This window comes from Sorex araneus, chromosome X (genome assembly GCF_027595985.1).
Source record: "Sorex araneus isolate mSorAra2 chromosome X, mSorAra2.pri, whole genome shotgun sequence".
In the NCBI taxonomy this organism is placed as follows: Eukaryota; Metazoa; Chordata; class Mammalia; order Eulipotyphla; family Soricidae; genus Sorex; species Sorex araneus.
In genome coordinates this window covers 360,777,787-360,788,047 of record NC_073313.1, presented here as the reverse complement: position 1 = coordinate 360,788,047, position 10,261 = coordinate 360,777,787, and positions in this window count along the sequence as shown.

Genomic DNA, 10,261 nt, shown 5'->3' with positions numbered 1-10,261 from the left:
GAAATGGTAATGCCGGCTTATTCTATAGTTTTCAGGAAAATCATAAAAAAGGTGAGCCTTGGTGAGTGGAATAGAGAAGCAATTAAAAACACTTTAAGTGCAGGTGCGGAAATGGCATTTTCCTGCTAAACTGTCTTTTTTCATTGTTATTGGCCTTCATGTGCACAAGGCAAGTGAGCTACACCCAGTGGCAGTCCAGACCCTGAATACTGTGGCCTTGGGAGAAATGCAAGTGATGGATTTTGGGCCCTTTTCCTAAACTGACCCTGAGGCAAACTCAACCCCAGTGGGGGCTCCGATAAACCCAACTACCGTTAGCTCTGCAGAAGGGAGCTCGGGTTCTTCCTCCAGAATTCAGATTCCGACCCAAAGGGCCCGAGACCTCATGCTGCTGAGCTCCCTCTGCGATCTGGGGGGGTTTCCGGGGCACTTACCCGCCCCAGGGCCACCGATCCTTCTCCCGCAAGGTAGAACAGCGAGTGTCTCTGCAGGGATGTGCCTTTCCAGTCTCTCCTCAGCCCTGCCATTCCCAGCAGGTTTCCGTGCTCTGGGACCATCCTTCCTGGACCCTCGGTCCAGGTTTTGGCAATCTGCTGGTGCTGTGTGTGTGGTGGGGGACACGTGGTGCCCGGGATCCAACTCAGGGCCTTGGGGGCAGCTTCTGATGCACGGGAGAAGCTGCCCTTGGCTGTGGCCATTGCTACTCTTTTTTTTTTCTTTTTGGGTCACACCCGGCATTGCACAGGGGTTACTCCTGCCCTATGCATTCAGGAATTACTCCTGGCGGTGCTCGAGGGACCATATGGGATGCTGGGAATCGAACCCAGGTCGGCCGCATGGAAGTCAAACGCCCTCCCCGCTGTGCTATCGCTCCAGCCCCCATTGCTGCTTTTCATCAGAGGGTTTCTTGTGGCTTTCTGGAAGGCCGTCGGAGGATGGCAAGGCCGTCCTGGTCCAGCCGGGCTGGCAGCTGGCTGTCTGGACTCGGCAAAGCCCCAATCGCTTGGCCTTGTCTCTCTTCGCCACTTGGGCTGGGGAACCAGTACCTCAAAAATGAATTCTCCCGAGACCGGAGCGACAGTCCAGCAGGCAGGGAGCTTGCCTGGCACACAACCGACCTGGATTTGATCCCCAGAACCCCATAGGGTCTCCCGAACCCTGCCAGGGGTGAGCCCTGAGCACAAAGCCAGGAGAAAGGTCTGAGCACCACCGGTTGGGACCCAAAAGCCAATCAGTAATTGTCCCTTCTGTGCCTGGCTCAGGCTCCAGCAGGGGAGGCGAGGGGGGGTCTTCTGTCAGAACCCCCCCCACTCACTGCAGCAACATCCCTTCCTCAGCCCGTCATGTCCCCTCCGCCACCGTGGCAGCTGACGGTGGCTCGGGGGTCGGCGGGTGCAGGGCCTGCCCCATGGTCCCTCACGGTCCCTGCAGAGCGGCTCGGCAGTCTCCTCACACCCCTCCCGCTGCCGGGCTGGCCTCCTTCCAGCACGTTCTCCACTCACCCCATGGCAGGATGCTCCCTGAAAGCAAGACTCTGGTGATGTCATTTCTCTGCAGGGCACCTGCAATGACACGACTGTCACAGAGAGCAGAGCCGAGGAGGAGAGGCCCGGAGGCTCCGCGCTTCTCGCTCCCGTCCCCACAGTGCCAGACACCCCCCCCCCCACATCAGACCTTCTCACTTGCCCCCCACCCTGTCCCAGGCTCCTGCCCCCCCACCCCGACTCTCTGATTCCTGGGAGTCGTCCAGGCCTGCTCCAGCCCTAACTCTGCTCTGCCTCTCTCCTTCCAACCTTGGGGTCTCACCGAAATGCCTCCCGATCTGAGGGGAGGAAGAGGCGGCCTCGAGGTGACATCAGGACAGTGGCGGCGGGGAACAGTAACAGGAAATCACGACCTTAAAGGTCAGCACTACGGGAACCATGTTAAAAGGAAAGAATTTATCTAAAAAATTAAATAATGAAAAAAAGTCCCCCACACGCAGGCACCTCCCTGACCCTCCTCAAATGGCCAGGGGGGTCCCCGAAGCCACAGTCACTGTGTCCAGCAGCACCTGGGCCACACTCTGCACAGAGATGGGGGTGCTAGGGAGACCCAGAAACGCTGCTTTGAGTCAGTGAACAGAATCTGGACCATGACATTTGCCCCCCGACCCCAGCAGTGGCACCCCAAGGCAGGTGTGTGGGCAGCTGGGATGGAGTGCTGTTAGGGGAGAGAGACAGAGACAGAAACAGAGACAGAGAGAGGGAGGGAGACAGAGAGAGAGAGAGAGAGAGAGAGAGAGAGAGGGACAGAGATAGATACAGAGAGAGAGACAGAAGGAGAGACAGAGAGAGACAGAGATAGATATAGAGAGACAGAGATAGATATAGAGAGACAGAGAGACAGAAGGAGAGAGAGACAGAGAGAGGGAGAGAGAGAGGGGGAGGGAGGGAATGGGAGAGGGAGAGAAAGGGAGAGGGAGAGAGTGCACCCCTACAATGCAAGGACCTCCATCTACCACTAAACGTCACACCTGCAGATCTGGTCCGAGTCCCAGCTCGGGTCTGAATGAATCCCCACCCCAGCAATGGGAACACGCCCCAGGGGACGAGTCCTCCCCACAGCAGGCTCCAATCGGCTTGTCACCTCCAGCCAGTGGCTGTGAGAGCCAGGAGAGAAGGGGACATGCCACTGTCCCGCCTTACCACCCCCCTGGGCTCGAGGGGGTCATGCCTTGTGCAGTAAGTCAGGAGGAAGGGCGACCTGTTGAGAGCTTCCCTAGGCCTGGAATGTGAGACAGCAGGTGAATGAGGCGGACCAGACCCAAGGCCCTCCTGGGGGCAGGGAACAGATGAAGGGGCTAGCAGAGGAAAGGGGCCAACGGGTGACGCGGGGAAAGGAGGGGGGAGGCGGGGAGGGAGCTAGGGTTCTGCTGGAACCGGGTAGAGTGACTCTGAATGGCACTCAGGAGTTCGAGCTGTCAGACCAGGGCTACCCACGGTGTGCTGGGAGCCCACGAGAGCACCCCCCCACCCCCCGAGATGACTTTGTGGTCCTTGGGCTGGGCCTGGACAGGCTCTGGGAACCTCTCCGTGCCAAAGGTGGACTCGGGGCCTCATGCACATGGTCTGCACCTTGTCCGTTGAGCATCTGGGGGGGGGCCCTTTAAGGGGCTTCGTTGATCCTTAAGGGGCTTGGCTGCTGGCTCTTTTGTGTTGCTTTTGGTCCACAGGTGGCTGTGCTTAGGGCTTACTCCTGGCTCTGTGCTCAGGGGTCACTGACTGGGCTCAGGGGACCACATGGGAGAGAACTGAGGTCAGCTTCATGCAAGGCAATGGTTCTGTCGCTTCAGCCCGCCTGCAAGGTTTATCTGTGAACACTTAGAACCAAAAGCCAAGACTGTGCCAGTTCCAAAGCCCAACCTTTGGGGTGCTCCTTCTTCCCAAATGCCTGCTCCCCACTTTGCCCAAGCAGCAGGCAGCACCCGATACATCCCAGCATTCCACGGGTGTCCAGGGAGTAGTGGCCACTGCCACTCTCTGCGTTGGCCGGAGCCCCCAGGGCACGGTTTGTCTGGGCAGATGGTGGGGGTGGGGCCCGGGGCAGATCAGGCTAGAAGTGGGCTCTCTCCAGGTCACCCGGCCCGCTGAGAATTCCAGACCCCTGGAACAGTGGCCAGAAGCTCCCAGCCCATAAGGTGGTCAGTCCCTTCCCAAAGTGCCTCCTTGAACTTCCAGTTTGAGGAGGGGTCCTGGGGGGACAAAATCACTGAGGACCTTGAGGTCACACGTGGAACAAGGCTGACGCCTATCACTTGAGCAGTGTTGAGGTTGGGGTGGGGTCGGGGGGTGGGGGGACGTGGGAGCTGGGCTCTAACACGAAGGGGCAGGGGCACCCCTGTCCTGCCCCATGGAGGACACTGCCGGGGCTTTGCTCCCAGCACCCCCATCCTCTGCCGGCCCAGCCCCCTCCCTGTGGGCCACTGAAGTGGGGAGAGGGGTGTCCGGCGGGGTCCCACGGAGCATCCCCCATTGACTGGCTGGAGCGAGTCCCGACTCCCCGCATCCTTCCTCTCCACTTCTTTACACACTGCAGGTTTCCTGCTTTCCCTTCCGCTTCGAAGCTCAGAAGTCCGCTGTGTGAGTGAGAGAAGAGACCGTGGCAGTCGGAGCGGCTGGGAGCCGGGCGTGCCCCGCTGTCTCCCTCCAGCATGCGGGACTCACGGGAAACTGTGCAGAGAAAACGCAGGTTTCGACGTCAAGGTGTCATCCATCCCCATCCTTTCTCTGCGAGAATCTCTTTTTGGTGGGGGCAGGGGCTCCTATGCAGAAGGTCTGGGGACCCCACAGGCCATCCCTGGCAGAGCAGACTGGCAGGTCAGCGTAAGGGGCCGAGTGTGCTGGCTCTCCGGGGCCCACCCTGCCGTTGCTGGGGGCCTCAAGGGCTGCACCCAGCGATGCTCCGGGAATTAAACTCGGGGATCGCATGCACAGCGCGTGCCCTGACCGCAGAACCATCTCCCGAACTCTGGGCGAATCCTTTTAGCCCCTAAAGGAAGGTCCCGCTCTGGGGAAGGAAGGGGCCGCTGGCCTTCAAAGCGTTGGGTCTGGGTCTCTAGTCTCCTTATGGCGCTCACCCACCCACACCGCCCAGGGCTGCGTGATGGGCGACGGGGGGCTTGTGTCCCGGGCTCCCGGGCGGTCACCTTGACATCCCAGACCCAGGGCATGCTTGCTATTCACGGGGCCTGCTCAGACCGCATCTGCGCCTTCCCGACGAGATGAGTCAGGATGGGGCCGGCCTGCCCAGACCAGAGATGAGATTAGCGGGCCGCGCCTCCGCGCCAGATGATGATGTAACCCGCCTCGCGGCAGGGAGAGGGAGCCTCCGCTCATCCCGGAGAGAGGGTTCCATCGATCATGTGCACGGGAGGAAGTGCCAGCGAAGACTCCGGCTGGGGGCTCAGGCAGCCTCCCTGGGTGCCCCCCCCCCCGCCATTGCAGCCCCTTGATGTGACAGGAGGGGACACAGCCCCAGGACGCTTGAGGCTTAGCCAGCAAGAGACCCTCTCAGACCCCCAGACCGGGCCCTTCCTCTGCACGGCTGCTGACGGGTCCCCGTCTAAACTGGCTTCTGAGTCCAGAGCTCCCCTGAAGTCTGGGCATTGTTCTAGTGAATTCTCAAACCTGAGGGCCTCTCGACCACTTGGGCACCCATGTCTGGGTGGTCTGGGGCCCCAGGATCTGCCGCTGGAGAGTGAGGTGAGGAGGTCTGGCCTTGACCCTGAAATGGCAAGGTCAAGGCCACAGCCCATATCACTTTGAGGGACCTGCCTGCTCCCCCCAACACACACAGCCTGGGGGTCCCACCCATTTCTCAAGATGGGGTTCAGGCCTCTCCGTACACGGGCCTGAACCCAGCCACCCCCAGACACAGATGGGCACTTATCAGGGCCTGTCTAGCATAACCAGGGGGGCACATGCTGGGAGCAGCTGGTTCTCAGTGTGCGTGTGTGTATGTGTGTGTGTGTGTGTATGTGTAAGTGTATGAGTGTGTGTAAGGGCGTGTGTGAGTATGTGTTTGTGTAGGTGTGTGTGAGTGGGAATTTATGTAGGTGTGTGTATGTGTATGAATGTGTAGGTGTGTGTGAGTGTGGGGGGCTGTGTGTGAGTGTATAAGTGTGTGCAGGTGTATGTGAGTGTATAGATGACTGTACGTGTGTGTGGGTATATGAGTAGGTGTGTTTGGGTCAGGGTGTGTGTATGAGTGTGAGTTTTTAAGTGTGTAAGTGTGATTGTGTGTAGGTGTGTGTGGTGTAGGTGTGTATGAGTGCCATTGTCTATGAGTCTGTGTGTAGAGAGAGTGTGTGAGTCTGTTGTGAGAGGAGTGTGCAGGAGTGAATGTGTGGGAGAATGAGTGTGTGTGAGTCCATATGTATCAGTGCTTGTGTGAGTCTGAGTGTGAGTGTGTGTGAGGCTGTGTCTGCGTGAGCGAGTGTACACAAGTGTGTGAGTGTGTGTGTATGTGTATGTGGTATGTGGGTGTAGGGTGGGGTGGTACCTGGCCGTCCCTGCCCCAGGATCTGGGCCCCCCCCAGCTGAGGGTCCTCCCCGCTCCTCCCTCTCGGCCCCCCTCTCTCTGGCGTGCGCAGGGCAAGAAGAGCTCCCTGAGGGGCTGGAGCGATAGCACAGCGGGGAGGGTGTTTGCCTTGCACGCAACCGACCCGGGTTCGAATCCCAGCATCCCATATGGTCCCCTGAGCACCGCCAGGAGTGATTCCTGAGTGCAGAGCCAGGAGTAACCCCTGTACAATGCCAGGTGTGACCCAAAAAGCAAAAAAAAAAAAAAAAAGAAGAGCTCCCTGAGCTTTGGGCCTTTCCTCAGCTGCTTCCCCCGAGACTGGCCTTCAGCAGTATTTCTCCCAAGGCGAGAGATTTCTTCCTCATTCAAATATTCACTGCGCCCAAAGTTTGTTGTTTCTGTGTCCTGTGCTCCAGAAATAGCTCTCTCTGCCCTGACCTTGTACACGGAAACCCCAGGGCCTCTGTAGGTGCTCTTTTGGGGGAAGCATCCATTCGCCTCAAATGGAGCATCTCAGCGGTGCCCCTTGCCAGGGTCTGGGAGCCCGAGGGTCGCTCCTCTTCGGGGGGAGGCATCCAGGGCCCAAGCTTGTTTCTTGGTTTTGCAGGATTCCCATGAGGCGGGTGGGGCAGACCCTCCTGGCCTTTGGGTGATGTGCTGGCTGAGCCCCGGGTCTCTGTGATTTCTGGACATGCCGTAGGGACTCTTTCCCCCAGCCAGGCCTCGGGGGACTCTCCCTCACGCCAGGAAGACGAACCCACCCTGTTCTCAGCTTCCTGGAAATGGCCGAGAGTAGCAGGCAGGCTTATCCCCTGAAGCCCCCCCAACTCCATATCACGAGGTCTGGAAGCATGACGCAAGCAGGGGCCCCAGCTCTCAGCACCCAGTGGTGTTCTAGGCACCCGACACCCCGACCCTTGGGGAGTGATTGTCTGACCTCCCGGTTCCTAACACCATCTGCCTCTCTGTTTCTTAAGTCCCATGGGTAAATTTTAGCCTCTTCCTTCTGGCACAGGGCACCCTACCCCCAAACTACCAACTGCACCCCAAAGCCTGCTTCTGGCCCCTCCCAGGAGCCGGTACAGCAATCTAGCTGTAGTGCCAGAAAGAGACTGGCTTCAGGGTATACCCCAACCCCCACATCCAGTCCTGTGGTAGGAAGACCACACCCCAAACTCCCCAATTCCCACCAAACACTCCCAGGCAGTGGAAATTGACCTGAAATAATTTCTAATATCCCTAACATGCATGCCAACGGATATTTATGGGGTATCCGAGAGCAGGCACTAAGTTAAGACATAAATACTCCTCAAAATGACTTTTAATAACCGCTTGATTAAGATATGGTTGACATACCATACAATTCACTCGGAAATGTACTAGATTTTTTTTTTGCATATTCACAGAATCTTATAGCCATCACTACCATCTAATTCATTTTGGAATTTTTTTTCTTCCAAATATTCTGCAGCCCTAGGCTTGCCTCTTGACACCTGAGAGGTTTTCCAAAGAGCAACTCCATGTCCAGGCATGCACTGATCCTGCCCAGAGCTCCTGGCAGCCTTGGTCTCTCCGTGGTCTCTGGATTTGCTTGTTCTGGACATCACCTTTGCACGAATCACACCAAGACAGCCTGGGCATGTGCACCCAGCCTCACGTTTCCGAGACCCATCCGGGCCCTCTCTGATTGTTCCTGCTAAAGACCAATAGTTGCTGGTGTGGCAAAAAAACATTCTCTTTGGCTTGGTTTGGTTTGGTTTGGGTTTGGGTTTGGGGCCACACCGGGTGATGCTCCAGGGCTTACTCCTGACCCTGCACTGGGGAATCACCCCTGACAGTGCTCAGGAACCCATATGGAATGCCGGGGATCCCGGTTTGGATACATACAAGGCGCCCTCCCCACGGTGCAACCTCTCCGGCCCCCAAAACTCATCTTACTCACCTGTTCGTTCACCCTGGGTGAGCTCTAGGACCTCGTCCACTATTTGGCTCTCATGGGAAGTGTGACTGTCACATCCGTGAAGATTTTCCTGGGGATAAAGGATTTTACATCTCCGGATCTCGGCCCTGGAGTGGAGCTGGCTCGGCCTCTCGGCAGCCTTTCGAGGAGCTGCTCACTGTTCCCCGGAGGGGCGGCTCTGTCGAGCTCGCCGCCAGCTGTGCTTGAGAGCTGTGTCGCCACAGCCCGGCCGGTGTGGGCTTCTGTCTTCTTGAGTTTGCCCACCTGAGTCTGGGGCTGGCATCCTCCCGGGCTTGCACTTGCTTCTCCCTGATATTCATGACTTGAGCATCATTCCATAGGCTCCTCGACCCCTCCTGTGTGTCTTCATCCCTATTTGGGCGCCCGCCAGCAGTGCTCAGAACTATTCCCAGGATTGTCCTGGGTAGGACGAAGCTGTTCCAGGTGGTGCTGGGAGACCCCGTGGTTTCAGGGAGGGAGCCTGGGCGTCCTGCATGCAAAGTGTGTGCCCAGCTCATTGAGCCATCTCCTGGGCCCACTCCGGGATCTGCCTTGGAGAACAGATCCTTTGCCCGTGTTTGAGTTGATTTGTCTTCTTGCGGGTGAGTTGTAAAGCTCCCTTATATATTGTGGATTCAAGATCCTTTTTCAGTGTTGAGGAGAAAGTCAAGGCTGGGGTATGTGTGTGCACATAGGCATGTGTGTGTGCATGTGTGTATATGTATGGTGCGTGTATGTTTGTGTGTGTGCAGGTGTGTATGTATGGTGCCTGTGTGTGTACACAAGTATGTGTGTGTGTGTGTGATGGGAACATACACACACTTTTGTGGAGGGATGCTTTGGCATCATGGGTGTGACCCTTTGCCACCTGTATAATTACGTAGTTGATGTTTTCTTTAAGCGGGCTCCTATTTCTTTCCATTAAACAACTCTATTTATAAAGGAAACTTGAGATCACAGTTATAAATGGCAACTTTAATGGGCAGCTTTAACGGCAGTGAAGTTCCTTGAGGGTGAGAGAAACCTCGCAGAGAATGCATTCCTTCCCAGCCAGGGGGCCGGTGCCACGCGGCAGGCGGGATGGTGCCTGCCCGGGCCTGCCATGCTCAGTGGCACCCACTTCAAAGCCCCCTGCTGAAGAGGAACTGGAAAAAATGAACAGGCAGAAACAGGTTGAAGGCAGAACCATGGCAAGATTTTTTTCTTCCCTTTGTTTTAAAATGACTGTAAGTTTTTTATTCCTTCAGCAAATGAGACCATGCTTTAAAAAAACCTGACATTAGAAAGAAATTTGCAAATGGAAGGCAATCTTAATGCCGTTATGTGTAGGAACCAATAAAAACCAACCCTGGATGAGATAAATGAGTCCTGGTGTATGTGTGTGTGTGTGGGGGGAGGGGTGCACGCATGTGTGTATCATGTGCATGTGAGTGTTATGCATGTGTGTATGTGAATGTGATAAAAACATAGTTTGAAAACCTTGATTTGAGGGAAGGGGATGCTTTGGGATCGTGGCATGTTCATTTCCCACCTGCCTAATTGGTGGATGCTTTCCTGAAGTGGGCTTCTACTTCTTTTAATTAAACAGCTACACGTATAAAGGAAACTCAGAATCACGGTTATAAGCAGCAAACATGCCTCATTTTCAGAATGCGAGTCACCTATGAACAAACATAATGAAAACCCAAGTGTTATTAAGTTCCAGCTGACGCTGCTGCCTCGGGCCAGGAACAGTCTCCCATCCTGCCCGGCCCAGCACGACCCCCTCTCAGCGCTCTGCTCCTCCCAGGCCCAGCCCACCCCACCCCTGCGTCCTCAGCCTGGAACTTCGAAGGACCTCTCTGGGGGCGCAGCGCCTTGCTGGGGAGGTTGTTTCTAGGTGTTGGGCCATGCTGGGACCCTCTTACTCCCCAGGTAACAGCTGAGTGTGTAGCCATGAGGCCTGAGGCTCCTGTGTTCTCTCATGAGTGGGTTCCACACACGTGTTAAAGGCACACACGAGCCAGCGCCCGGGGAGCCTAAATGCACTGGGGGCGGCAGCAGCAGCTCCTGGGCTACGGCTCCAAATCTCACCTGCACCCTGGGGACCCCGCTTTCCCCACTTGCCGTTGCACGAATGAAAGGGGCCGTCCTTCTGGACCCCTCGAGGTTCCTCAGAGCCTGGACAGCAGGCAAGGTCGCCTCTTGACTCAGGGGAGAGGCCAGCAGAGGGGGCACAGCGGGCCCGAGACTGTCTAA